Consider the following 27687-nt stretch of genomic DNA (forward strand, 5'->3'; position numbering starts at 1 on the left):
TGTACTTAATATCCATTTGTATTACATACATCGCAAACTGAAAAATCATTTGATTCTCTTTGTACTTTGTAACTGCTAAAGGTCACTGTGAGAGAAAAGTGGAACATGTAATAGAAGTTGCTGCTCCTTCTCCCCACCCCTCAAAGAATGAAATGAGCACACAGCTTTTATTCAAGACAAACACCCTGTGGAATCAGATGTTTCCAAGTTTAGACAGATATCACTGAAGATGGAAGAACTGAACTCTTTCAGTTATTATAAAGTCAAAAGAATGACAGTGCTCCATAAAGATCTCATGGTATCCTGTAAAGTGGTGAAGCTTCATTTTTTTGAATGGCGCCTACTCCACGAGGGTTGAATTTGATGTGAAATAAGATTTATATTTTATCATTACTGAATGTACAGGAATTTTACAGCTTTGGAAAAATGCCTGAATTCATTTTGGCCAGCAGAAAATGCAATACTACTCTATGCATCTCGGAGGCCAGATTATTGATGGGAGAACAATGAGAATCTGCATTCTAAACAGAAACTGAACATAAATCAAACCATGGAAATTGGAAAATATTGGTAATTCCTTTTTCCCTTTTCTTTTTTGCACATCTTTGCATCTCTGGGTTCTGAAATCCCAAAATACCGCAGAGATGCTATTTCTGCAGTATTTCCTGCGCAACTGGAAACGAGAATGATCAGAAATTTTCTGAGAAAGACAGTTCCAGCAACCTCTCCACTCTATCTTTACATAAGAATCCACACTATAGGAGGTCACAAAACCAGCCTGCCAATCATTCTGATGCTCATGGTACATGAACTAATACACTTTGCATGTTAGGTTTGTGTCTTTGCTCCCTACACTACATTAAGAAGGTAAGGAAACCAAATGGACACATGTGGGTCCCAAATAAGCGTGTTTGCAAACATACAAATCCTAGTTACATATATACATTCCCAAATTATTTAAAGGGATACTACCCAATTCCTATACACTACATATTGTACATGTACAAACTATATAATCAACTACGTGAATCTCTGCAGCTTTCCCCTTCCCATCCCTGAGTAGTAAAAGACAATATTTTAAAAAACGTATTCTCCCTTCCTCTTTAATAAAATACTCCCGCCCCCATCCCCAAATGAAATTTAAATACACAACAATAAAACATGCATTAGTCTCCCTGTCAAAAATTGCAATCACATCTCAGGTAAAGCATACAGGCTCAGCCCTGAGGCTACAGTTAGCAAGGCTTCAGCTGACTATAATGTTCATCGGGAAAGCAGAGAGAAATCTATCTAAGGTGACACAATCTAGATTGCAATAGCTAAAACACAACACAGCTGTTCTCTGAATATTTTAGATAATACTCTGCTGTAATTGATAATATTAAGGCTGCTGTCTCTTTCAGTGCTCTGGTACAATAATCAGAATGCCAATAGAAATATTTCCACCAAGTCAGTCATCAGGGTCTTCTATATATTTCATTGGGGTTATTATTTTCTCGCTGTGACATATGTTGGTAATATAGATTTTTTGACAATAGAGGAGCCTCAAGGTAAACAGAACAGAAATTAGCTACCCTCCATTTTTAATCAGAAAGGGGATTGGATTTTGCACTCCTTACTATGATAAAACAAGGGACTTAGGCATTGAAATGCTGAGCATCACAGTGCCTAACTTTTAGGCATCTAGAAACTCATAGGAACAGCATTGTGATCCAGAAAGCACCTAGGCTCCCTATACAATGAATGGGGAGAGGTAGGTGCCTAAAAATATAATCCAGCAAAACTAGCACACTGGACAGAGAGCTGCCTAAGCTAGCCAATGGGACGTGCTGATGTGCTAAGCCCCACTTCTTTCTTGGAGATAGCCACCTATGTTCAGGCTGCAGGAAGGCGTCTAGCTCTGCTTAGTGTTCCACAAACCACCTCCTGGCTCAGACACCGATGTAGTTTCTTATGGGAATGAGTTAGGCCCCTGTCTCAGTCCAGACAAAATAGGAGGAGGTGGTGGTGGTGGCACCAGTCATAATTTTACCCACTGTTTAGACATTCACCTGGGATGTGGCAGACCCACATGCAATACCCGCCTTCTCTGCCGGGGCGTGGGGGAGGATTAAAAGAGGGGTTTCCCATGTCTCAGGAGGCTGATCTAACCACTGAGCTATGGGATATTCTGGTATAGGGCTCCCTCAGTCTCTCCTCTTCAAGCTTCTCCACTGTGGATAAATAATGAAAGAGCCGCTGGATTTGACCCAGGGACTCCAGCTCTCTAGGTGAGTGCCTTAACCACCAGACTACAGACTCATTATGTCTTTTGTTGTCTCGTCCAATGACTTTTTCATTCAGCGGGGACAGAAAGGGGCAAAAGGAGACATACCAAACATCTATCAATTTGAAAATTTTCAAAAACTAAAATACACACACATTTTTTTTAAAGGAAAAATAGATCCGATTTGAAACCAGTAAAAGGGAAACCACTGTGAAATTTCAAATGTTTCCATTAATTTGCTTTTCTAGTTTTCAACCAGCTCCTGTCATCAGACTTCACCAACTGCAGGATCAAGTGTACTATGATAATTAAAATGAGCATGAGGTTATCGCCCCTTAGGAAACTCAGACTGGTACAGACTGCTGTACGCTCATCTCCTCAGCAACACGGGCTACCACACGCCTATCAGATCGGTCCTCCACTCTTGGCACTGGCTTCCCATAGAATATCAAGTGAAACTCAAGGCCTCAATCCTTATCTTCAAGGCACTCAATGGCCTGGGCCCAGGATATCTAAAAGATTACCTCACGATCTGGAATGGTTATGAATTCCACACACACACACACACACACACACACACTTTATTTTTTTATGATGACAAAGCTCGACTGGTAGCATCCCCATCCTAGGGCTGAACCAAAGCCCTTCAGTTCACAGCTCTCTGGTTTAATTGTGAATGAGCTGGAGCCAGGCAATTTCAGTGAGGGGTGCTCAACTACGTTACCTGCTCCCTGCATTGATTGGCAAGAGCTGAAATCTGCTAAACTTCAGTTCACATTACAAGGCCTATCTGGCCCCTAGATTTTCCCTAGGGGGAGGGGTGGAAGAGGTAAATTACTAAGAAGGGCTGAGAATCTGTGCAGGATTCAGAGACTCATCATTGTTTGGATTTTAGTCTTGAATTAATGTTCCGTAATATTTGGAAATGCACCCAGAGCTTGGGTTGGGCATATTTTATAAGACCGAAAGGAAACTATGGAAATAAAAATAAAAAAAGCAAATAAAATATAACTGTTTCATTTTAGATCTGAACCTCAGAGCTTCCAGTCAGTGCAACAGGATGACAATTTAAGACCTTCCGTTGTAATTGTGAAACTCGACTGAAGTGAGTAGTGTAAATGAGGGAAGATTTGCCTCAAAATATTTAGGCAAGCCTTGAGAAGCCCTGGAAGGTCCATAATAGATCACCATACTTTATATAACCCACACTCCAGGAAGGCTGTTGTATTTTATATACAATTTTCAATAAAGGAGTTAATTATAATTTAAGTGGTCGTGTTAGGCTAGGACTCTCTGTAGGATTCAGTCTTAAAAAGCAACAATAAACTCTTCATGATCGTGCCATAATAATGTTTCTATATAAATGCCTGTGCACCAAGTTCCTATTTTAAGTATTACTCTCTTTCTCTTATGCAGCTAATATTCCATTAAAGTCTTGCTCCAAAAGAAAAGCACATGCATTGTTCAGTGATACTTTGGTGGCAAAGGGCTCAATAAGTTAATTGTAAAAAGGAAAACACAATTCATGTGACTATCGAACATAAGCAAATTCCCATTCCAGTTTCATTTGAACTCAATCCAGCATGTTTTTCTGGAGTATTTGTAGCATTCTAGTTCTGCGTATAGGCTTACTCATGCTTCAGCTTTTCAAAGGGCATAAGAACTATGACGGCAATTGGGGAGAAATGTCATAGTATGTTCACGCATCCTGGTCAGTTTTATTTCTCTCTGCTCCCTTCACTCCGCAAACTGTGTGTACAGAATAGCAAGACTCTACTCTTGAGGGATATTTAACCCTAGGGTATGAATCAGCCCCTCAGGGAGCAAAGAAAGATGCAAACTCCTCTTTTCCCCAAAGCCTAAGAGTATTACCTCAATGTATCTAGTGCAGTAGCTCCTGCAGTTTTAGCTAATGTAAGTAAGGTCATAGTGCAAGTTTGAAACTCAATTCTAATGTAGGTTTTTCCTGCCTGTTAACATGCCAACAAAGAGTGTGGCTAGCTGAGCCTATGGGTCAATCGCACACTTTATTTTAAAATACATCATACCAGAAGTAATCTATGCTGTGGAATGGGAACTGTGTAAGTTAGGTTGTTTTAATGAACCGGTCATGGTTTTAAAGTCTTTTGTAATTCATTTCACACTCGCTGCAAACCATTCATTAGTATCTTTACAACAGAACTTTCACAGTGCCGAGCTTCAGTAGAGTAATAACCTGACACTACCCTAATGTAGCATGGTGATCTGGAAAACGGGATAAACAGTGCAGTGGCAAAGTTTGCTGATGATACAAAATTTCTCAAGATTGCAGTCAGCTTTGGATTTAACTAAGAGTTACAAAGGGATCTCCCATAACTAGGTGACTGGGGGGTGGGGAGGAGGGAAATGACAGATAAAATTCAGTGTTGATAACCGCAAAGAAATGCACCTTGAAAAACATAATCCCAACTATACATACAAAATGATAGGATCTAAATTAGCTGTTATCACTCAAGAAAGACCATGGAGTCATTGTAAATAGTTCTTAGAAAACATCTGCTCGATGTGCAGTGGCAGTCAAAAAAGCGAACAGGCAGAATGTTAGGAACCATTAGGAAAAGGATAGCTAGTAAGACAGAAAATATAATGCCACTATATAAATCCATGGAACACCCTCACCTGGAATACTGCATGCAGTTAAGGTTGCCCCACCTCAAAAAGGATATATTAGAATTGGTAAAAGTACAGAGTAGGGCAACAAAAATGATTAGGGGTATGGAACAGCTTCCATCTGAGGTGAGACTTAAGAGAATGGGACTGCTCAGCTTAGAAGAGAGATAACTAAGGGGAGATATGATAGAGGTTTATAAAATTAATGAACGGTGTGGAGAAAGTGAATAGGGAAGTGTTATTTACCCCTCACATAATTCAAGAACTAGGGGTCACCCAATGAAATTAGTAGGCAGCAGGTTTAAAACAAACAACACATAGCCAACCTCTGGAACTCATTGCTTCAAGATGTTGTGAAGACCAAAATTATAATGAGGGTCAAAAAAGAATTAGATAAGTTCATGGAGGATAGGTCCATCAATGGCTATTAGCCAAGATGGTCAAGGACACAATCCCATGTTCTGAATGTCCCTAACCTCTGACTGCCAGAAGCTGGGACTGGATGATGGGGATGGATCACTCGATAACTGCCCTGTTAATTTTATTCCAAGCATCTGGCATTGGCCACTGTCAGAAGCCAGGATACTGGGCCAGATGGCCATTGGTCTGACACAGTATGGCCATTCTTATGTTACCCACTGGTCAGTATGTGTTACATGTCCCCCTCTATGCCTGATCCACAGAGTAGGAGATTCTGCTACAGTTCATAGCTACTTGTTTTAGACATTTAGCTCAAGCTATAGAGACTTATACTTTTAGCTCTGGACGTCTCTGCTTCACTCGTCAGTCAAGGCCAAGATGACAATTGTCATGGTGACATCCCAGTTCAATTCCTGTTTTCAGGCAAAAACACTAATTAAAATAAGTCTCCCACCTACTTATGGGAAAGGATGAAAAACATTGCAGCATCTTAAAGCTGAGATGGGAAAAGGGAGAGTTGAGTTGTACCTGGATACTGTTCCCATTGAAGTCAACAGCAAAACTCTCATTGACATGCATGGTGAAGGACTAAGCTCTCAGATGCCCAGAAAATCCAGCAGTGATATGCCATTTAGGAGGAAAACATTGTTTTCTTATACTTTCTTCTGTTAGAACCAAGGAGCCAAGTACCTAAATGACGGAGTAAGAAATGAATTCTACAGAATCATACTTTCTTCAGTTACCATCGCAATAAGTGATCATCCACAGACCGAGGAAACACTACTAGCATACAAGTGGTTGGTCCAAGACGGCTGGCAGTATTTGAAGTAGCAATCATGAAAAGCAAATGGCCCATCTGAATAGTAAGTAAGAATGCAACAGAGATCATGCATGTTATCATTTAATGTAGATTACCGTAAAGTGCATTTAGAACTCATGGAGGCAGTTGACCACTGTCCCTATGCATATTCCTCCTGGTACGTTTTTCCTGAAAACTATTCCTTTGTAGTGTTTTCCAGCTTTATGAAGGAACATAATATGATCTGAAGGCAAACAGTAAGGAATTATGTTCACATCACTACATGGTCAGATTGACAAACTGTAGTTTATACATCAACCGTTGTAAATTACTCATTTGGCAAGAAGAATAACCAGAAAGGAAGTCTGCAGATCTTGAAAATCAAGAGAACAGCACTTGGCAGGGATGAGATCTCCTAGAACGACTCCATTTACTACATGAAACATTTTTTCCCTAAGATTTAGTTAACTTTGCTACTGCCCTACATATGGGCCTAAAATGCGGCACTCAGATCTGGATATCAAATAGCCAAGTTCAGGGGTGGTCAGATGTGAGGTTTTGTTTTGTCTTGTTATATTCAAATAGGCAAGCTGCAAAATTCACACCTATAGCCAGGGCAGAGTTCCAAATTCTTCCCATCTTAAAGCTTGGTAGGTGTTTGGAACTGGGGATTTGGTTTGGGTCCCTATCCATAATGTACGGAGTACAGAGCTTCCTTCAGTGCTGCAAAATGAGGACAATAAAGGGAAAACAATGGACGGCTTCTCAGTAACAAGTTATTTAGGAATAATCTGTGTCTGAAACAACTAGTCCATACCTTTTAAATATGAGAGAGGCCAGATTTCTTACTTCCTCCTATCTATTTTAGTGGATCTAGTATGTAGTGGGATTTCAGTCTGGACCTCTCTTTATGTGAATTATATTGTTGTCATACATGGATTTCTTTTAATTGGTTTCTGACTTACTTCAGAGATTTTTTGCGAACTGAGGGTGGGAGAGAGAGATGAAAAGAAGATATTTATGGAACAAAGGTGACTTGGGAGAGATTTCTGTGGTTTGCCTTAATTCCTTCATATTCTTCTAACGGAAGGTGACTGATTCATTTAGGGGAGGATTCATACAGGGTTGCCCAAGAGGGCTCACATACACACTCCCAGCTGCTAGAGTGCCTCTATTTATATTCCCAGCTAGTCCACCTGCTTTCTGCAAATTTTGTACAGTTGCACTGCAGACAGATCAATACCGTGATTTGCTATCAGTGGGAAGGAGGGGACACCCTCTGGTACTTCCTATTCTTAAACAACTGAAGTTGTTTTGTGTTTCCTAAACCATATTGATCCGCAAGGCTAATGACAGTTTTTATTAAAGCTCCCTTTTGTACACACTGTCACAGAGGAAGCCTTGGAAAATTACAATTAGTGGTACAGAAAATGTTTGAAAACTATTTTATTGCATAAGTCTACTGCCAGCTCCCGCTATGTGCAAAATAAAGCAATATACACACATTCTATCCCTCCTGTGTGGAAGTAGGACAGACTAATATAGCAGCAATGAAGAAGGCTTATATTTGTGTCTCCAGGGTGCTGAATCCTCCACACATCTCATTTACTGAATAGTCTTGCCCATTGTGTGAATGAGCTATAAAGACTACATCAGCACAGCCACAACATTTCCAGTTTGGTGGGAAAAAACAGTGGAAGTTGCCTTAGATACATTCATCCTATTCCGTATACATCTCTATTTGTGGATTTCCTATTTTAAAAATAATCCTCAAAATGCGAGAGGAACCATCATGAGTATTTCACTGAAGCAATCTATGTGTTGCTATAGCACTGAAAGCTGCTGGGCTAGACACACTAGAGTACACAGAGATGAGGAAATTCCAAGACAAGCTGCTAGAATATTGTGGAGAAGATAAAGTGGAAGGATAACTATTAGTTTGTTACTGGTCCTAAAACATTCAGATGGAGACTGGTACTCATTCATATTGTCTGAAACTAATCAGGCAGTTCAGCACTTTGGTTAAAATGGTATCAACATTATTCTTAGAACCTTTGCTTGATGTCTTGAATACTTTTCATTCTAAATGGAAAGGATTAGAAAACCAGACTACTTGTCTAATTTATATCAGACAACTGATATTTCTGTGTTCAGCTTCAAATCTTAAAGCGAGAATGTCAGAAATCTAAAGGTAAGATACATTACACTTTTATTTACTAGATACTTTTGACAGAATCTCTACTGAGAATAACGGCTGTATATATGTGCCTATGGGTAGGCATGTGTAAGACTCTCTACATACATTGGAAAAACACACCATTGCCTCTACATTGGACTACTTGGGTAGGATTTTCAATAGCACCCAAGAGACAAACTGGGACAAAAACTGCAGACAAGGCTTAAATATGGCTGTTAGGGTTGTGATTTTTTTTTTTTTTACCACTAGTTAGAGCTATACCATTGTAACACAATAAATAAACCGGGGTTCTCAAAATGGGGGTTGGAACCCCTCAGGGGGTTGCAAGGTTATTACATGGAGGGTTGCGAGCTGTCAGCCTCCACCCCAAACCCCGCTTTGCCTCCAGCATTTATAATGGTGTTAAATATATTTAGAAGTGTTTTTAATTTATAAGGGGGGTCACACTCAGAGACTTGCTATGCGAAAGAGGTCACCAGTACAAAAGTTTGAGAACCACTGAAATAGACTCTGTTAAACCACACAAGAATAAACTATGCATCTTTATACAGGAGCATCCACAAAAGAAGTTCTACCACTCTAACTATAGCAATAAAAAAAGTTATGCCAGTTAGAGGTATAATTACACGAGTACATAAATAGTGTTTACTTGGACTGTAAATTCTTTGGGGCAGGGGCTGCTTTCTGCTCTGTGTTTCTGCAGCCCTTAGCTCAGTGGGGCCCCACTCTGTGACGTGGGCTCCTGGGCTCTACGATAACACAAATAAATAACAACAATAGTAATAATGTGACGAAAAGGCCTTAGAAAACCTAAGTTCTACTGCAAGCAATGGATCTTATGTGCCATGGGACTTTTGAATAATCCATTCTGTTCAAGGTAGTCTTTCAAACCTGCTGAGTGTTCAGTTTTGCTATCTGCTGGAAACATTGGCCCTGATTCTCCATTGTTTGCTACCTTGTGTAGCCATTCATGCCTGTGAAAAATAAGTGCAAGGTGGGTGTATAACACTCATTTTGCACAAGTGCCAAACAATAGGAAATCAGGCCCAATTTTCTTTCAGGTTTTCATATTCTGGATCTAAACCTCTATTTCCCCTAGAGAGAAAATGTAATACATATTTCAATAAAAATAGTGCTGCTGGGAATTAACAGGCTAATAAAAAGGACTTTAAGAGTGCATTCAATTGGGGTTGGGGATGTCTCTTGCATTTGCAGCATAAATGCTAATAAAATTATAAATCTGTTATTAACTTTTTATATCCATACCAAGTGATAAAGATAAAAAAGTTAAAAGGGCTATAGATGTAAGCTTTACCATGAGAAAGCTATAGATGTAAGCTTTAACATGACAAACAAAGGTACTTGAGAGGCAATGAAAAAAAATACTTGCATCATGAAGATTTTTTCATAGGTGGTCTCCCTTCCACCCCAAACTACATACTTGTCCCCCAAGGCAACACCAGTATTGATGTTTGGTACATAGCAAAGGCAGAAAAATTTTTTATTATTCCCTTAAATGATGACTGAAGCATTATCCCAGCAGGTTCTGCTCCAGGGTCAACACGGTTAAACATGTATTGTTTACCTGACAATAAGCCATTCATGTCAAATCCTTGCCAGCAATGCAACCATGTTTGTTCATTAGGATCATACAACTTGCTTGCTGTTACTTAGTACACTAACCTATTCAGCATCCTCATTGTTCCAGCTAGAACAACATAGATTTAATTGCTACATGTAGAAGGGAAATTAAAAGGATAGTCCTTTGAGACAGTTAGGTCTGTTTCCAAATGAATTTAATTATTGGAGAGGAAAAACGATTTAATTGTCTCAGTCATACTTATATAGGAAGGATTTAAGGATTAATGGCTCAGGTTTGTAAGGAAGTTATTGGTGTCTGAGCACATTATCTAAGAATGATGCGTAGATGGAGGATGAAAGGAAAGCAATCAAACCATTCCCATCACCAGGCATGTTTGACCTTGAAAGCTCCTGTATGTCCTTATCCACCCACCCACCCACAATGGACGTCAGCGGGAGCTGAGAGCACCCAGCACCTTGTGGGAAGTTCTCTTCTCGCAGAATCAGGCCCTAAATTAGCTTGCAAAGTACTATATGCCATTAAAAGTGTGAAATGTACGAAACCAGGAAAGATGTTTTGGACACTGAGAAAATCTCACACTCACGTTTTGCAGTTCAGATGCCATGATGATAGGTGTCTTGAAGAAACCAATGGTAAAGATGGATAAAGTTCATTGGATTCTTTTCCAGAACTGATATTGTCAGTCGCTGGAGGCAATGATGCATTAACATGCTTTAACCCCGATAAAAGGCTTTCCTTTTCATAGCAAAGCAACTTTGCTAACATTAAGCTTGGTAAGCTTGCTGTCCTATCAGCTCATTAGACCAAGGGCCAGACCTTCAGCTGGTGTACAGCAGCACACTTCCATTGACTGCAATGGAACTTGGCTGATTTACACCAGCTAGCGATCAGGTCCCAACCTTTTAGCCATAGTGGTGTGTTAGCTCATCATCATTCTTTATTCCACTTTACTGAAAGGAAACATTTTTATTTTACCCAAGATTCTTTTGTTGAAAAACTTCTCAGGCCAGCTGTTCAGAAGAGCTCAGCTCCCACGTAGGCACCAAACCGAGGGGACAGATTTTCAAAAGTGCTTAGTAGCGGAGCTCTTTCGAAATCTGTCAGAACAGGAGTTGCTGGGTGCCGAACACTGTTAAAATTTGGGCCTCCAGCTGTGGGTGGTAAGCATTTCAACATCAAATGGCTTCTAAGAAAGTAAATGTACCTTTCAAAAAAGGCACTGAGAATAGCTTTTTAAAAAATAATATTCTACCCAAATTACCGAAAATGATCTTCTTTTATTTATTTTAATATTTTTCTTGTGGCAGCTCTTAGATGGATAGACAGCAGCATGCTTCAGTTACCACATGAATATTCGCCTCCACATAAGGCACATGCACATCATGTAAATTTAGCTTTAAAAACAACTTTGCCCAAAGCTGATTTTTTATGAGCTTTATAAAACATATATTTCTTTTCAAGCCCCACACAGACACAACAGGTGTTATTTCAACAAGTATCTTCAGCCACACACTGTACGTTGCCAGGGAAACGCTAACCCAACTGAAACAGAGGGAATAAATGCTCACATAATCACGACTCCCCTATTCCACAGTGGTCCTTCCCTCACCTTTTCTCTCCAACTGAAGGGAGGGGGAGGAGTGTAGTGTTATTGTGACTCAGCCAAGCATGGATGCCCAGAGCTGTTGGCTCCCTCTTTTAAAAAAAAACCAAAAAAACTTCTTTTGAGACAAGTTAATGTCAAGGAAATCTAACAAGCAATGCTGATGAAAGACTTGGGTACATGTCTGTGAAACTCAGTTTTTTCCTTCTGGCTAGACTCTAACCTTGTGGGAAGGTGAGGGAATGAAACAGGAGGGATAGCTCAGTGGTTTGAGCATTGGCCTGCTAAACCCAGGGTTGTGAGTTCAATCCTTGAGGGGGCCACTTAAGGATCTGGGGCAAAATCAGTACTTGGTCCTGCTAGTGAAGGCAGTGACTCGATGACCTTTCAAGGTCCCTTCCAGTTCTAGGAGATGGGATATCTCCATTAATTTATATTTATTTATTTATTTACAAGTCCAGAGTATCTCAAGTTATTTCTCAACAATGACCTACACGGCTTTGTGGCTACTAAGGAGAGCCAATCCGATATAGCTTCAAATTCTCACTATTTTTGTCCTTGAACACTTTTGCTGTTGTTATTGTCTAGAAAGCTAGAATAACAGAGCACCAAAAAAGTAAGACTTTGACATTTTTCATGACACTAACCTTTGCTTTCCCTTACGACATTTCAAAGGCTTGAGGAGGTATCATAGAATCATAGAAAATCAGGGTTGGAAGGGACATCAGGAGGTCATCTAGTCCAACCCCCTGCTCAAAGCAGGACCAATTCCCAACTAAATCATCCCAGCCAGGGCTTTGTCAAGCCGGGCCTTAAAAACCTCCAAAGAAGGAGACTCCACCACCTCCCTAGGTAACGCATTCCAGTGCTTCACCACCCTCCTAGTGAAAAAGATTTTCCTAATATCCAACCTAGACCTCCCCCACTGCAACTTGAGACAATTGCTCCTTGTTCTGTCATCTGCCACCACTGAGAACAGCCGAGCTCCATCCTCTTTGGAACCCCCCTTCAGGTAGTTGAAAGCAGCTATCAAATCCCCCCTCATTCTTCTCTTCTGGGGACTAAACAATCCCAGTTCCCTCAGCCTCTCCTCATAAGTCTTGTGCTCCAGACCCCTAATCATTTTTGTTGCCCTCCGCTGGACTCTTTCCAATATTTCCACATCCTTCTTGTAGTGTGGGGCCCAAAACTGGACACAGTACTCCAGATGAGGCCTCACCAATGTCGAATAAAGGGGAACGATCACGTTCCTCGATCTGTTGGCAATGCCCCTACTTATACAGCCCAAAATGCCGTTAGCTTTCTTGGCAACAAGAGCACACTGTTGACTCATATCCAGCTTCTCGTCCACTGTGACCCCTAGGTCCTTTTCTGCAGAACTGCTGCCTAGCGACCGAATGGCTGGGTAGCAGTTCTGCAGAAAAGGTAGGAAATGGGTCAGGAAATAATGAGAAGTACAATTTATTTGCTCTGGGTCTGTGCATATTTTATATTTTGTGTCAAGACTCAAAGACGCACTGAATTCAGTGGGAGTTTTTTCAGTGACTTCAATGGTCTTTGGGTGAGACCCCAACACTGGTGCAAATTCCTCGACTGAGCTATGGCGAAAGTTGAACATTTGAAAATTTCTATTCCTCCCTGCTACCACAGCAAGGATACATCAGTCAGATTCCTTCTATGGTTCTTAATTCAATGTCTTCCTAGAACTGAACAGCCAGAGAACTCAAACAAAACCAACATCATCAAGCTGAAGAAAGGCCATTTGACGCAGTTTTATTCTGTGACAATACGCCATGTAAAACTGCTCGCAGCACTTTTTTCTTTTCAAAAACTCAGTTGGCCCCATGTTTCTCCTTATGAAATCAATACAAGGTTTGCCATTGACTTCAATGGGAGCAGCATCAAGCCTCAAAGTAGTAAAATGGATCCAAAGATACGGTACTTTGCTTCTAGACTGGGTCAATGGCAACTGGGACAGAGACTCATAAAACACATAGTATACACACACTCAACCGTATCATAGATATTTTCAAAGTGCTTTGTAAATATGAGTTAAACCTCACAACTCTGCTGTGTGGTTGGGAAATATTATCCCCATTTTACCAAACTGAGAAATTTAGGTCCATGTAAGGTTAAGTGACTTGGCTACGGTCAGTGACAGAAATGGAAATAGATCCTTAGGCCTCCTGATGAACACTGGCCGGCAAACATGAATTCCGTTTTGCAAAAAATAAAATTAAATTAAATTAAAAATTAAATTTAAATTTAAAAGTTTTAGTCTTCATCAGGATAAATCTGAGACCTTTTGAAAATGTTTGCAAAAAATTTTAAGACTTTGAGAGAGACACCCCAGAATAGCCAATAGCCAGGTGATTAGGTCACACAACTCTTAGATGAGTGACCTAACCATGGCTGGGCTATTCTGGCATCTCTCTCGGGTCAAAATGGGAGAGAGAGATTCCATCCTGGACCTGAGAAACCTCTCCAACAAAAATGCCACCTAAAAATTCCCCAACAGCTCTACTCCTGACTCCCAGCCCTGAGTTCTAAATAACAAGACCATGCCTCCTCTACTATGGAAGTTGTGCCTATGTATCTGAGGACAGAATCGGGTGCTTTGTATAAACCTCCCCTTCATTTAAGCCCACTACATTTTGTTGGTGTCTTGTCCTTTTATTTTGAACTTCAGCAAAAAATATTTCTTCACTGACTTTCTAGGAAGTTAGGAGAGAAGATGGCAGCAGTATCTGGCATTCAGTTTAAATGATTCCTTGCACAAAATCAAAGCTATAGAGTTAATACAAATAAGGCAATAAATAAAACCTAGGTGGTTAGTTGGAGATCCTGATTCTTTAGTTAAATTAATCCATGTTTGAAAAAGCAGAGTTCCTTAACACACTTACTCAGTGTTTGCGAGACTATATTAATTTGAAATTACAGGATTTGCCAAGATGGTCAGATGCTTAAAGATTCCAAAATATTATTTATTAAGGTGTATTACACATACACACACACACACACACACACTCAGGTATACGTATGAGTAAACTTGTCTAGTTTCAGCTACCGCATGCAGATTATACTCCGATTTCAATTATTGGAAGATGGAACAAAGGAAAAAAGGATGCTAGATTTTCCTCCTTAAGTTCTCCTCCCTCTTCACTTGTCATAATGTTTAATTACATAATGTCTGTTGATTGATTTCCCTCTTTATTATCAGCTAATCAACATGCAGCTCCCACTATGTCAAATTACCTTAAAATACATAAAAATCAATGGAGTGTGATGTTTTCCCCTTTGCAGTACATGTAATCCTCTCTGAGTCTGATATTAGAATATCTTTAGGAGACATTGGAGGTTGATTGTTTATTGTTCCAAAGTTGTGCTAGAATTTTGATTCCAATCCATGATTTAAAATGCCTATTCGCTGAACATTTCAATTACCATGAGGACAAGCTTTGGTTTCTGCTACAAGTTTCTCAGCCCCAATGCAATTTATTTAAATTAAAGGTGGTTGAGACAATTTAAATTATAGAGCTTCAAAAAAAGGGGAGGGGGAGACGTCATTTGGACCCTATTTGGCAAGATTTTTTTCTTTCATTTGCTAAGCCCTGAAACAAAACAGGTTTCATTTAGAACAAAATTCATAGGCTGCTAGTTTCATACAGCCTTCAGGTGTTTGGGGGTGGAGGGGGGAGAATGTTATCAAGATGTTTAAGTTTGAAAATTAGCTGCAGAGCACAAACAGCAGTGAATTTTCATGGCGTTTTTGTTACAAAGCAATAACAGAATTGCAAACCTTGTTTTGAGACAAGATAAATTGACCATAACAAATTTAGTTATGATGCTAACTCCCACATTTTAACTAATTCAGGTGAATGGGAACATACCACTATTCACTTTAATGGGAGTTTGTTGACGGTACCTCCCATTAAAATGAATTGGAAGGTAGCAAAGTTCATTTTAATGAGCTTTTGTGACAGAAACATACCCATGCAGTGCTGTTAAAACCCCCAAGGAGGCAAAAATATAAAAACCATAAAAAAATAACCTTAACATTACGACACAAATAATAAAAGAAAGAGAAACAAGTTAAGACTGCTTTAATTTACCTATTGCATTCCAGTAATGTAGCATATACAGCAAGGGCTGCTAACAGTCCTCTGATCCAGGAGCAATGGATCACACTACAAAATTTATTGTACAGTGGTTTCCATGGAATGAGGCAACATTTACCTACTGTTAACACACTGTTTTCCTGAAGTGCAGAGTTTCCTCTATTAAAAGAACAGGAAACTAATGCAATGCCTCAGATACCACTCGTATATTAATTGTTGGTAACAATGACTATCTTATGTTCTGCAAATACTGTACTCATGTGCAGTACTGAACAGTCAAACACGCCATGGCAAACTAAATTCCAAATGTCCTGCCTTTTCATTGTTTTTGTGTCAACACTATCGCTTTTACTGGAATGACGAATGGCATAGTATTTCTTTGCTCATTTTTCCTTTCATTTCTTTTGTAATTAAGTCTCTGTTCATTTGATGGGTCTACGGGAAGCTATATATGGGTTGAGACTGGCAAATGGCAAAGAAGACCAGAGAGGTGTTATTGCAATACCATTAGGATTTCAGTCACACCTCATGACTGTAGTCTGACCAAGAACATCGGGGTAATGTCCAGATCTTAACTACCCTATCCCTATTGATAGCTGCTGGGAAACCCAACCCAGTATGGGACACAGTTCTTAAGCTACCACGGTAGGTGGAAGGCCAGACATTTAGTGCACCATGATGCAATCTAAATGATCAGAGACCTGGCCCCATAACTCTTTTTGAATATACCCCAATTATGATAAATTTTTCAATGAACCAAGGATGTTGGTCTCAGGCAGGAATAGCAGCCATTATCCCTTCATTCCCCTTGTATGGGAGAGTTGGCTAGTGGATTTAATAGATTTAATAGAATTTAATAATTCATTAATCATAGAATATCAGGGCTGGAAGGGACCTCAGGAGGTCATCTAGTCTAACCCCCTGCTCAAAGCAGGACCAATCCCCAACTATTTTTTTTGCCCCAGATCCCTAAATCGCCCCCTCAAGGATTGAACTCACAACCCTGGGTTTAGCAGGCCAATGCTCAAACCACTGAGCTATCCCTCCCACTCACTCACTCACTCATTAATTTGCCTCCACGCAGAGCTCTGAGCTGACATGCAGATCTCCTTCATAACTAGGGCCCTACCAAAATCAGAGTCCATTTTGGTCAATTTCACGGTCATAGGATTTTAACAATCATAAATGTCCTGATTTCAGATATTTAAATCTGAAATTTCATGGTGTTGTAACTGTAGTGGTCCTGACCCAAAAGGGCGTATGGGGGACACGGCAAGGTTGTTGTAGAGGGTTGTGGTATTGCCACTCTTAATTCTGCATTGCTGCTGGCGGCAGCGCTACCTTCAGAGCTGGGCAGCCGGAGAGTGGCAGCTGCTGGCCGGGAGCCCAGCTCTGAAGACTGCACCACCGCCATCAGCAGGGCAGAAGTAAGGATGGCATTGCTGCCTTTACTTCTGCACTGCTGCCTGAAGAGCTGGGCCTTCGGCCAGGAGCTGCCGCTCTCTGGCTGCCCATTGCCATCCTTACTTCTGCGCTGCAGCTGACATTTGCTGCCTTCAGAGCTGGGTGCCTGGCCAGGAGCTGCCGCTTTCTGGCCACCCAGCTCTAAAGGCAGCGCAGAAGTAAGGGTGCCAATACCACGCCCACCCCTACAATAACCTTACAACCCTACCCCCAGCCCTTTTTGCATCGGGACCCCCAGTTTGAGAAATGCTGGTCTGTGCTGTGAAATCTGTACAGTAGAGGGTAAAAGACCAGATTTCATGGTGGAGACCAGATTTCACGGTCCGTGACGCGTTTTCACAGCCGTGAATTTGGTAGGGCCCTATTCATGACATCTGACCAGCACAGGAACTACTTGTGTGCCCCACTTAGCTCTGTGATGGAGCACAGGTTGTGTGAAAGGCCTTGCCTGGAAACAGGCTGAAGATGTTCTAAAGAAACAGAGTCACTCTAGATATTTCTTCAAGGGGAACGCAACAGGCTTAAACCTGAACAGAACTTTTCCAGCCATTCTCATTCTCCAAGAATTATCAGTGTTTTCATTTTTGGCCTGGTGTTCTTCAAAGTCCTAGCCCTCTGATCTCGGGGAGAGAGACTTTTCATAACACCAGCCATATTCCACCTGTCTCAGCTTCAAATGCCACCCAGGCACTAATGTAGAAGAAAACCAGCATAACAGCAACAACTACGACCACAGACAACTTAGGAACTCTAAATCATTCACAACACTTGCAATCACATATTCATCATCCTGATTTCTAGCTCCTTATTTTCAGCCATGCTGCTGCCCTTGCCTCTGGATGGCTAGCCAGATTATTTTGGCAGGACTGCTTCTGGCTAAATGCCAAGGTCTGTTCAGTCCCAAGATCAAGGGAGGATGGTATTTGTTTTTCTGCAGTATAGTATTGGCCTATAAAATACATACACAAAATTTCTGCCTTTTCTAATCACAGAGAATGAACAAAAACTCCCACATATGCCTTCAGATCACAGAAGAGCCTGTGCAGGTTATTTAAAGACACTGCTTTTTTTTTTTTTTTTTTTTTTTTTTTTTTTTTTTTTGCTTTGTGTTTTTAAATCAATGTCACCTACGTGAACAGACGCCGGCTAAGGCAGATACCTGGTGGGAAATCCTTGCTGTTGCTTTTGGCGATATCTTTCAGATGTTAACTTTCGAAATACAATCCTCAGACCTGACTGCGACCCACATACCACAATTTGAGAACCAAGGCACAAAAGGTTGAGGGGTGAAGGTTAAAGATGCATTTCTACACAAGGATAATTAGCACTCTGCCATTCTCTTAGGCTTTATACTAAAATGGTTCCATGTGTAGATGTAAAGGCATTAGTGAAAACAACGTGTACTCTTTGAAATGAAATAAAAATACCAAAGAGAGGGTTGAAGCAGAGAAACAAATGATAAAATAACAGACTTTCTGTAGTATACACCTAAGCTACTCTGATAAGCAATGACTGGCCTGGACTACCAGCAAGATCGAAAATGGCACTGCCTTCTCATGTCTTTCAAGTCTGTCACTGTTAAAATGAATCATAAACGATCAGTGAAAGGTCATTAAAAATAACTATAAATTCTTTAGTGCACTCTCATAAAATCCCTGCGGCAGCAGCAGCGAGGAACTGTAGGAAATGCAGCTATCGTAGTGAGACATACAGAGGGGGAAAGGAGACAGGGTCAATATCAGCAGTGGTACCTCCTGCCATTTAGATGAAAAAAATCTGTTTCCAACTAATTGAATGATGTAGCTGCTCCCCTGGGAAGCAGCACAGCAATCAGAAGCAGAATCTGCTCACATATAACTTCATACATTAGAAAAGGAACCGAATCTATATTAGAACAGGGCTGGTGAGATCAAGGTGAGCCCTACCCATGTACCTGTGGGCAGAACTGGGCCCAGAGTGAATGCAGACATGGGTTATTTATTTAGACTTGTATAAATGCTGAAAATAGAGCTCCTACCTTTGCTACCTGGGTACCCTGGACATAACTTCATAAGCATCACAAATACCATGCTCAGTGAAAAGCATGATTTAATGTAAACCACCTCCACCCTTGATTTGGTTCCCCCTGAAAGATGGCATTCACAGGGACCACCATGACAGCCTGACCCCTAAGGTCGGCCCTGTATGCTGGGGTCCCTGACCTCAGTGGCAATGGGACAAGGGTGATAATGGGCCAGTCTGGGCACAAGCCAGAGGAGGAGATGCAGACCTTTGTTTACACACGGTCCCCCCCAACACATTGCACTTCCAGTGCAGAGGAGATGTGGCCACAATACCAACACATAGGCTGGAAGAGCAACCGTGCAGGCTGATGGATTTCACCTCCCTTCACTCCTCCCCTACAGAATCCAAATACCACGTGAAGTGAATTTCACCCTAAACCTAGCCCCCTCGGAAAATATATTTGGTAGCAGAGGGGATCAATGTACCCGGGTGTTAAATTTTTGATCATGTGGGCTGATGATGAGAAAGGGATTGGAAATCTAGTTGAGAGAGGAAGAATGGTCCTGTGGATAACGCACCAAACAGAGACTCAGGAGATGTAGCTTAAATTCCCAGCTTTGCCACAGACTCCCTGGGTGATGCTGGGCACATCTCAGTCTGTCTGTGCCTCTATTCCCCTCTGTAAAATGGGAACAATAATACTTCATTACTCCTATCCTTTGCCTGTCCTCTCCATTTATACCGTACACTCTTCTGGGCAGGGAATGCCTCTTATATGTGTCTATTGCATCTATCCCAATGGGAGGTGAATTCTCATTTGATTCCTCTTAGTGCTATAACAAAAAAAAAAATCAGGCAGCAGAGAAATTGTAGTATAATATCAAGTGCTAATTGATTTTTCTTTAAACTCTCTACCTAGAGCAGTGCTGTCTACTAGGTAGATCACTGGACTTGGACTCAGGGACCTGTCTCAATTTTACCACTGGCCTGCTGGGTGGTCTTAGGTAAATTACTTCACCTCCCCCATTACTCAGTTTCCTCATATGTAAAATGGGGATAAGGATATTGACTTCCTTTGTGAAGCACTTTGATATCCGGATGAAAAGCGCTAGGTAAGAGCCAGGGATCATTGTTACTTAGATAATAGGATTTCTGGTTGGAGAGACTGGGTACAATTTCCAAAATTGACTAAATGACTTAGGAACCCAAGTCTCATTTTCAAAAGTGACTGAGGTGCTTAAAATCCTAAATCTCCCTGCAAGTCAAGGGGGCTTAGGCTCTAGGAGCCTAGAGTCATTTTTGAAAATGGGAATTAAGCACTTTTGAAATTTTAACTATTATTGGTACTGGAGTGGAAAGAAGGAAGCTGTGGTGCTCTTAAAATAGATCATTAAGGATTTTCAGTTGGATGCATACCTGCGTTTTTATTGGTCTCGCAGGTTTGTCATTTTATATCGGTTAACTTCAACTGCTTAGTGACAGTTTTGAACAAAGACATTTAACCTGACAAGTAGAGCTATAGGTTTCTTCATTTAACTCATAATTTACTATTGAATACAATGTCCCAATTTTGGCAGCCTCAAGGCTAAATATAAACTTTACCTCAGTCTGAGCTTCACTGAGCTTCAGTTTATGGTCTATTAGTATTAAATGGTTAGAATCAGGCAAGCATGTTAAATTACCACAGGATGAAAAAGGTGTCTTGAAAGTCAAGATTGTGCAGCTATATGCCAAGAACAATGGACTTCAATGAATATTGTTGGACAGTTCTATGCAGCACCAGGTTCCTGGCCCAAACAAGCATGCTTCTCATCTACAATATTTAACTCCTGCCAATATAAAACCAGCCAAACTGGCTCCATTTTATTTCTCACTCAATATGCTGTCTTAGAACCAAACACAGCAAAGGGAAATTTTGTCAAGAAAAATAATGCATGGTGACTATATTTCTCATTTTGTGTAATTTAATCATTTCAGATACTTCCTCTTTATTGACAGCTGAAGAGTTTTTGTGACACTCTGTTTACAGAATAAAAACAGATAGAACCGTCAATGAGGTAGGGCCTAGTTGCAATGTAAAATGCGCAAACTTTATTTGGGTAAAAAAAGTTGAAATTCAGTTAGTTTCTCTGAGTTTGTAAGATATAGGGGGAAACCTGGCCCCACTGAAATTAATAGGGGTTTTGCCATTGACTTCAGTGTTGCTGGGATTTCACACAGAGTTATTAGGAAGTTTCCAGTGCTTATTTGGGGGGCAGGGGAGGAGAAGGGTTTGAAAAGAATTATAATATTTTTTTTGTGAAAAAGATTTTGTGTTCTTTGACCAGCTCTAATTGGTACTGAGTTTTTGAGACGCATCATCATCTTTTCCATGACAACAAAGCTGATGTCACACATATGCTGTCAGGATAAGGGTTTGCTTAAAGTAACACCAAATAGGAAATACACACAACGCTGCTAGGACAAGGCACAATGCACTAGGACGCTGGCTTGTACGTGTGCCTCAAGATTCCTTCTTCTCACTCCCTCGTGCACTGTAATCAGAACTGGTTGAAAAACAGGACCAAATTTCCAAGCTATTCTTTATCGTTTGCCCCTTTTCAGTAGGTATTGAAAATGTGGGCAAAAAAAATTGTCTAAAATGTTGCTGAAATTTAAGATTTTGTCCAGCTATTATAATGTACAGTAATGGCTTTGTGTGGGGTAATTTTGCCCTCTGTTAGCTGCCCACAGCAAAGACAAAGGGTTCTACTACTCCCATCCACCAGGAGACCCATGGTGCAAATGTGTAACAGTAAAAGTAATTCACGGTAATAAGGCATGTGGTATATTCTCCATCACTTAAAGTCTTTAAATCAAGACCGGAGTCTTTCTAAAATATATGGTTTAGTTTATCCAAGATTTATCGGAGTTGATGGAAGAATTACCGAGTGAATGGCCTGTGCCATACAGGAGGTCAGGCTAGATGCTAATAACGGGTCTCTTCTCTGCTTAAAAACTATGAATTTTGTTCAGCTCAACTGGCAGATGCCTACATTTTTGGAGTTTAGTCCTGCCTCCTAAGGTGCGTGGTCAATATTTAGTATCTAGTAAATGTTTCTGTTGCCTTTGGAACACATGGAATTGTTACAGGGTGTGAATTAACAGGATGTGTGTTGGCACACAGTAGTTCTACAGGAGCGTGACAGATCTGCACCTTCAGAAGACCCTTTATAAACTGAGATATACCAGAGATAAGCAAATTAGATGGTCTGCAGTTAGACATAATGGAAGTCTTATCTATTGGGACATGAAGACATGTCTAAATTGAGAAACAGTTTTTGTAAAACACTAAAACTATTTTAAATGTTTGGAGGTTTTATTTAGTTTGCTGCTTGGTTCTTTGTTAAAACAATCTCAAATAAAAACAGAGCTGAGGAAATAACTCATGCCAAATAAATTCACTTGACAATTTAGCCTCTTTTTCTGCTCTTGTGATGTTCACAAGCAGATTGTAAATTCCTCATATTTATTCAACTTTTGAATAGTCTTAACTAATCTAGACTATTTTAAAGCATTTTTTTTACTCCAGGGATTGACCCCAAGAAGGATAATTTATGAGTATTTGCTGTTTGAGATTCAAAATTTGAAAGTTAGGATGAGCTTTTCAAAAGCGCTCAGCATTGGTCTAATTGTACTCCCACTGAGATCAATGAAAGACTACAATGGGAATAGATTTGGGCCAATGCTGAGCACTTTGAAAATCCTACATGTGCTATTTAATTATAATTGGTCAGATGGTATTTGCTTCTGTTCGCTGGCTGGGTTTAACTCTCATAATCGACTGATTTGCATTAAGAAGCCACTGGGCTTTGAATCTCTCAGGGATGGGTAGCAGGTTACAGATAGATAGCAAATAAGCAGAAATGAAGAATTTTAGAAATTTCTTCTCCATTTTTCTGGGACACACAGTCCTTGCCTGAAGCATGATTTCGAAAGAAAAAACAAAAAACAAAAACAGAGGCTGGTATGGAGGTATAGGTTTTACGTTTTTTCTCACCACACCCACACAAAGAGGGTGAAGTTGCAGTTTCTAAAGATATGGTCAAATCATCTTGCTCCATAACTACCTCTATGTCAGAGCTCTGGCAAAGGCTTTTGAGACTCATTCACTCTCTGCTGTATCAAGGGGTATTCTCCTCCCAAACCACATAAAATAAAGTTTCCGTAAATTTCCTTTTAACACCTTAGAGCTTTGGAAAATATTGGATCCAGACTGAAACCTGTTGGACTGAGCCTCTCATCTCCAACTGCGGTGAGGGCAAAATGATCCAAGTCATACTGGATATAATTCTACGGAAACCTTAGTCTGACCCAGTATGGCCATTCTTATGTTCTTATATACAGGTTTGAAAGGATTAGATTTTTATTGGTAAATATCGATACATAAGAACATACGTACAGCCATACTGGGTCAGACTAATGGTTCATCTAGCCCAGTATCCTGTCTTCTGACAGTGGCCAGTGCCAGGTGCTCCAGGGGGAATGAACAGAACAGGGCAATTTCAAGTGCAGTTGGAGATTCAGGGACACCTGAAGCATGGGGTTGCCTCGCTGACCATCTTGGCTAATAGCAATTGATAGATGAGTTCATGGAGGATGAATCTAATTCTTTTTTGAATCCAGTTATACTTTTGGCCTTCACAACATCCCATGACAACAAGTTCCACAGATTGACCGTAAGTTGTCTGAAGAAGTACTTCCTTTTGTTTGTTTTAAACCTGCTGCTGATTAATTTAATCGGGTGACCTTTACTTCTTGTGTTATGCGAAGGGATAAATAACACTTCCTTATTCACTTTCTCCATATGGTTCAAGATTTTATAGCCCTCTCTCATATCTCCCTTTAGTTGTCTCTTTTCTAAGCTGAACAGTCCCAGAACAGTCTTTTTAGTCTCTCCTCATATGGAAACTGTTCCATACCCCTCATCATTTTTGTTCCCATTCTCTGAAACTTTTCCAATTCTAATATAGATTTTTTTGAGATGTGGCGAACAGAACTACACCCAGTATTGAAGGTGTGGGCGTACCATGGATTTATATAGTGGCATTATGATATTTTTGTCTTATCTATTCCTTTCCTAATGGTTCCTAAAATGGTTAGATTTTTTTGTTTTTTGACTGCCGCTACACATTAATCAGCTGTTTTCAGAGAACTATCCATGATGATGCCAAGTTCCTTCTTGAGTGGTAACAGCTAATTTAGACCCTATCATTTTGTACGTATAGTTGGGATTATTTTTTCAATGGGCATTTTTTTACACGTATAAGCACTGAATTTCATCTGCCATTTTGTTGCTCACTCACCCAGCTTAGTGAGATCCCTTTGTAACTCTTTGCAGGCAGCTTTAGACTTCACTATCTGAGTAATTTTGTATCACCAGTAAATTTTGCCACCTCACTGTTTATTCTTTTTTTCCTAATAATTCACGAATATGTTGAACAGCACAGGTCCCAGTACAGATCCTTGGAGGACCTTGCTATTTACCTCTCTTTATTGTGAAAATGGACCCTTTATTCCTATCCTTTCCCCCCATCTTTTAGCCAGTTACCTCTTATCCCCCACCCGCACAACCTACTCTGTCTTTCCTATACATGTTGTACCCTGTATTACCGTGTCCCACTGATTATTCTCATTCCACCAAGTTTCTGTGATGCCTATTATATCAACATGTAATGCCAGGCAACCTAGTTCACTCATCTTTGTATTTTGACTTCTGGCATTTGTACATAAGCACTTGTACATTTTGTCAGAATTCAGTTGCTTGACTTCATGTTTTGTATTTAAACAGGGTTCTTTTACATTTGACTGATCCTCACTAGCTCCTTCCTGTACTTTACTAATTTCTTTTCTATCCTCTTTACTAGGATATGGACTTTTCCTTTTAATAAGCTCATCCCTAAGGGATGTCTCCATCCCAGCTGTGTACTCCTCCAAACCTGCCATCTTTCCCCAGCCCTGAGTTTAAAAACTCTCCCACAACCTTTTCAATTGTACATGCCAGAGTCTGGTTCCATTTTAGTTTAGGTGGAGCCCATCCTTCCAGTAAAAGCTCCTCCTTTCCCAAAAAGTTCCCCAGTTCCTAATAAATCTAAATCCCTCCTCTGAACACCATTGTCGCATCTACGCGCTGAAACCCTGCAGTTCTGCCTGTCTTCTTGGCCCTGTGTGGAACTGGAAACGTTTCAGAGAAAGCTACCATGGAGATCCTGGACTTGAATCTCTACCATACCAGCCTAAATTTGGCCTCCAGGACCAGTCTCCTACCTTTCCCTAGGTCACTTGTACCTACATGTATCACAACTACTGGCTCCTCCCCAGCACTGCACATAAGTCTGTCTAGATGTCTTGTGAGATCTGCAACCTTCACACTTGGCAGGTAATTTACCATGCAGTTTTCCTGGTTATCACAAACCCAGCTATCTATATTTCTAACGATCAAATCCCCCGTTACTATTACCTGGCTCGTCCAAGTAACTGGAGTTCCCTCCCCAGGAGAGTTACCCTCAGCGCAAGAGGATACCATGACATCACCTGGAAGAAGGGTCCCAACTACGGGAATGTTTCCCCCTGCTCCAGCTTGAGGGTCTCCTTCCCTGTGACTTTCCTCCTCCTTAACAACACTGAGGTTGTCAGATTGGGGGTGGGACTGCTCTATTGTGTCCATGAAAGTCGCATCTGTGTATCTCTCTGTCTTAGCTACTCCACTCTGGCCTCAAGAGCTCATACTGTCTCTCTGAGGGTCATGAGCTGCTTGCACCATATGCACACGTATGCCATCTGCCCACAAAGTAATCGTACATGCTGAATTCAGTGCAATAAACTGGATAGCCCCCACTCTACTGCTGGGCTTCTGCCTGGATTATTTTACTCTTGCAAGGGTTGTTTAGGGGGAGGTGATATTAACGTAAGCATGTTCATTAGGTGTATCTGCCTCTCACGTTCCCTCGCAAAACTCCCCTGTTCGCTTTTTAAACCTGTTCTCCCAGAAGCCGTGCTCGAATCCACGCAAACATTTCACCAGACTCACATAAACCAATAGAAACAATATTTTCATTTATAATATTAGAAAATTACAGATCGGCCAACTAAGAAAAATGCTGCATGAGAACTGATTAGATTTTGATTTACAGGTATTTACTTTGTATATTTTGACATGGGATATTGACACCATGTTTTAATGGTTATAAAGCTTTAACATTTTTTATCTCAACATCTACTGTCATTAGATAACTACTGTCTGACCCCTCCCATCATTTCCTGCAACTATGAAAATTGAAATCAATAAAACATTTTAAAATGAACAATATTCCCTCAAAATTATAAAAATTAAAATTGAATTTTTGAAGCCTATTTATATACCTCTGTGTGTGTGTGTTACACACAACATATGATATCCATATTTCACTTGATGAAAACATTTGACTATGGCTTCATAATGGAAAACTTTTCAATGAAGAATATTTACAATGAAGTTTTGGGCTTGATAACATCATAGCCAGCCTCCAGCTACACAGTGTTTTCATGGTATTTTGGTTATAATGTTATCAATAAGAAAAAAATCCTAGGCTGCAGTTGAGCATTCTCACTGTGAAATTGTTAGTGAATAGATTTAATACTACTTGGGAAACGGAATATAGCCATTTATCTTTATGAACATGAAAACATGATTTTTCCAGTGGAGTAACACTTTGAAGAATCTTACAGCAATTAAGCTAATTTACCCCTACCATGCGGATGTCAGAAATTAAAACCTGCAGAATGACAGAATTGCATGATAGCGAAAGACATGAAAATTGTAATATCCAAGATTACTATTCTCTTGGCTCTATAGCAGTGATTGTAATTATTGTTTGCTTCTCAACTATTCTGGTGTAGCCATGTGGGAAAGAGACATATAATATCAAGAAATGTGGATTCAACTTAAGCTCATCCAGTTCAAAATAGGTAATAAATACAATGCTAAGAATACCAGTGATAGCTTAATATTAAAAATCAGGAGCGCTCAAGCTATTGCTTTAATGATCTTTACTGAGTCTAAATCTTCAGTGTCACGGTTCATCATCTAGATTACATTTATTTTGTAGCTTCATGAAGGTGGCCATTTTACCATCCTGGTTTAAGCCTCAAGTGCTCTGATTCCTGCCTATTCCCACTGTTCTTAACCAGATACATATTTCAAAAGTGCCTACCACAATACTGTAGTATGTAACCCACATAAGGAGCATGTGGGTCTTTGTCTCCCTCTACTGGCTGGTTTATGACTTTGCGACTGCAACTTGCCAAGGGACTCAACTCTATAGCTCAAGCAGCAGAAGTGAAAACTTCTTATGCAAAAGGTCCTAGGTTCAAAACCCACTCTCAGCTCTGGTGGAGTTTATTATAGATACCATAAGAATGAATTATTTCCCCTGCTTTTTAACTTATGATTATCCCATTAATTAAAGACAGATACAATACACTGAGATGGCTGAATTAGGGCCCGATCCTGCAAGGTGCTATATGGGACACTACAATGGGAGCTG

General features: G+C 40.4%; 1 protein-coding gene across 1 annotated transcript in view; it reads right to left on the reverse strand.

Annotated features, from left to right (window-relative positions):
* The window catches only part of ERBB4 (erb-b2 receptor tyrosine kinase 4), a 940185-nt gene that overhangs the window by 616712 nt on the left and 295786 nt on the right, over positions 1 to 27687 (reverse strand). The window lies entirely within an intron of this gene.

Source organism: Terrapene carolina, unplaced genomic scaffold, assembly GCF_002925995.2.
Source record: "Terrapene carolina triunguis isolate 2854851 unplaced genomic scaffold, T_m_triunguis-2.0 Scaffold62, whole genome shotgun sequence".
Classification (NCBI taxonomy): Eukaryota; Metazoa; Chordata; order Testudines; family Emydidae; genus Terrapene; species Terrapene triunguis.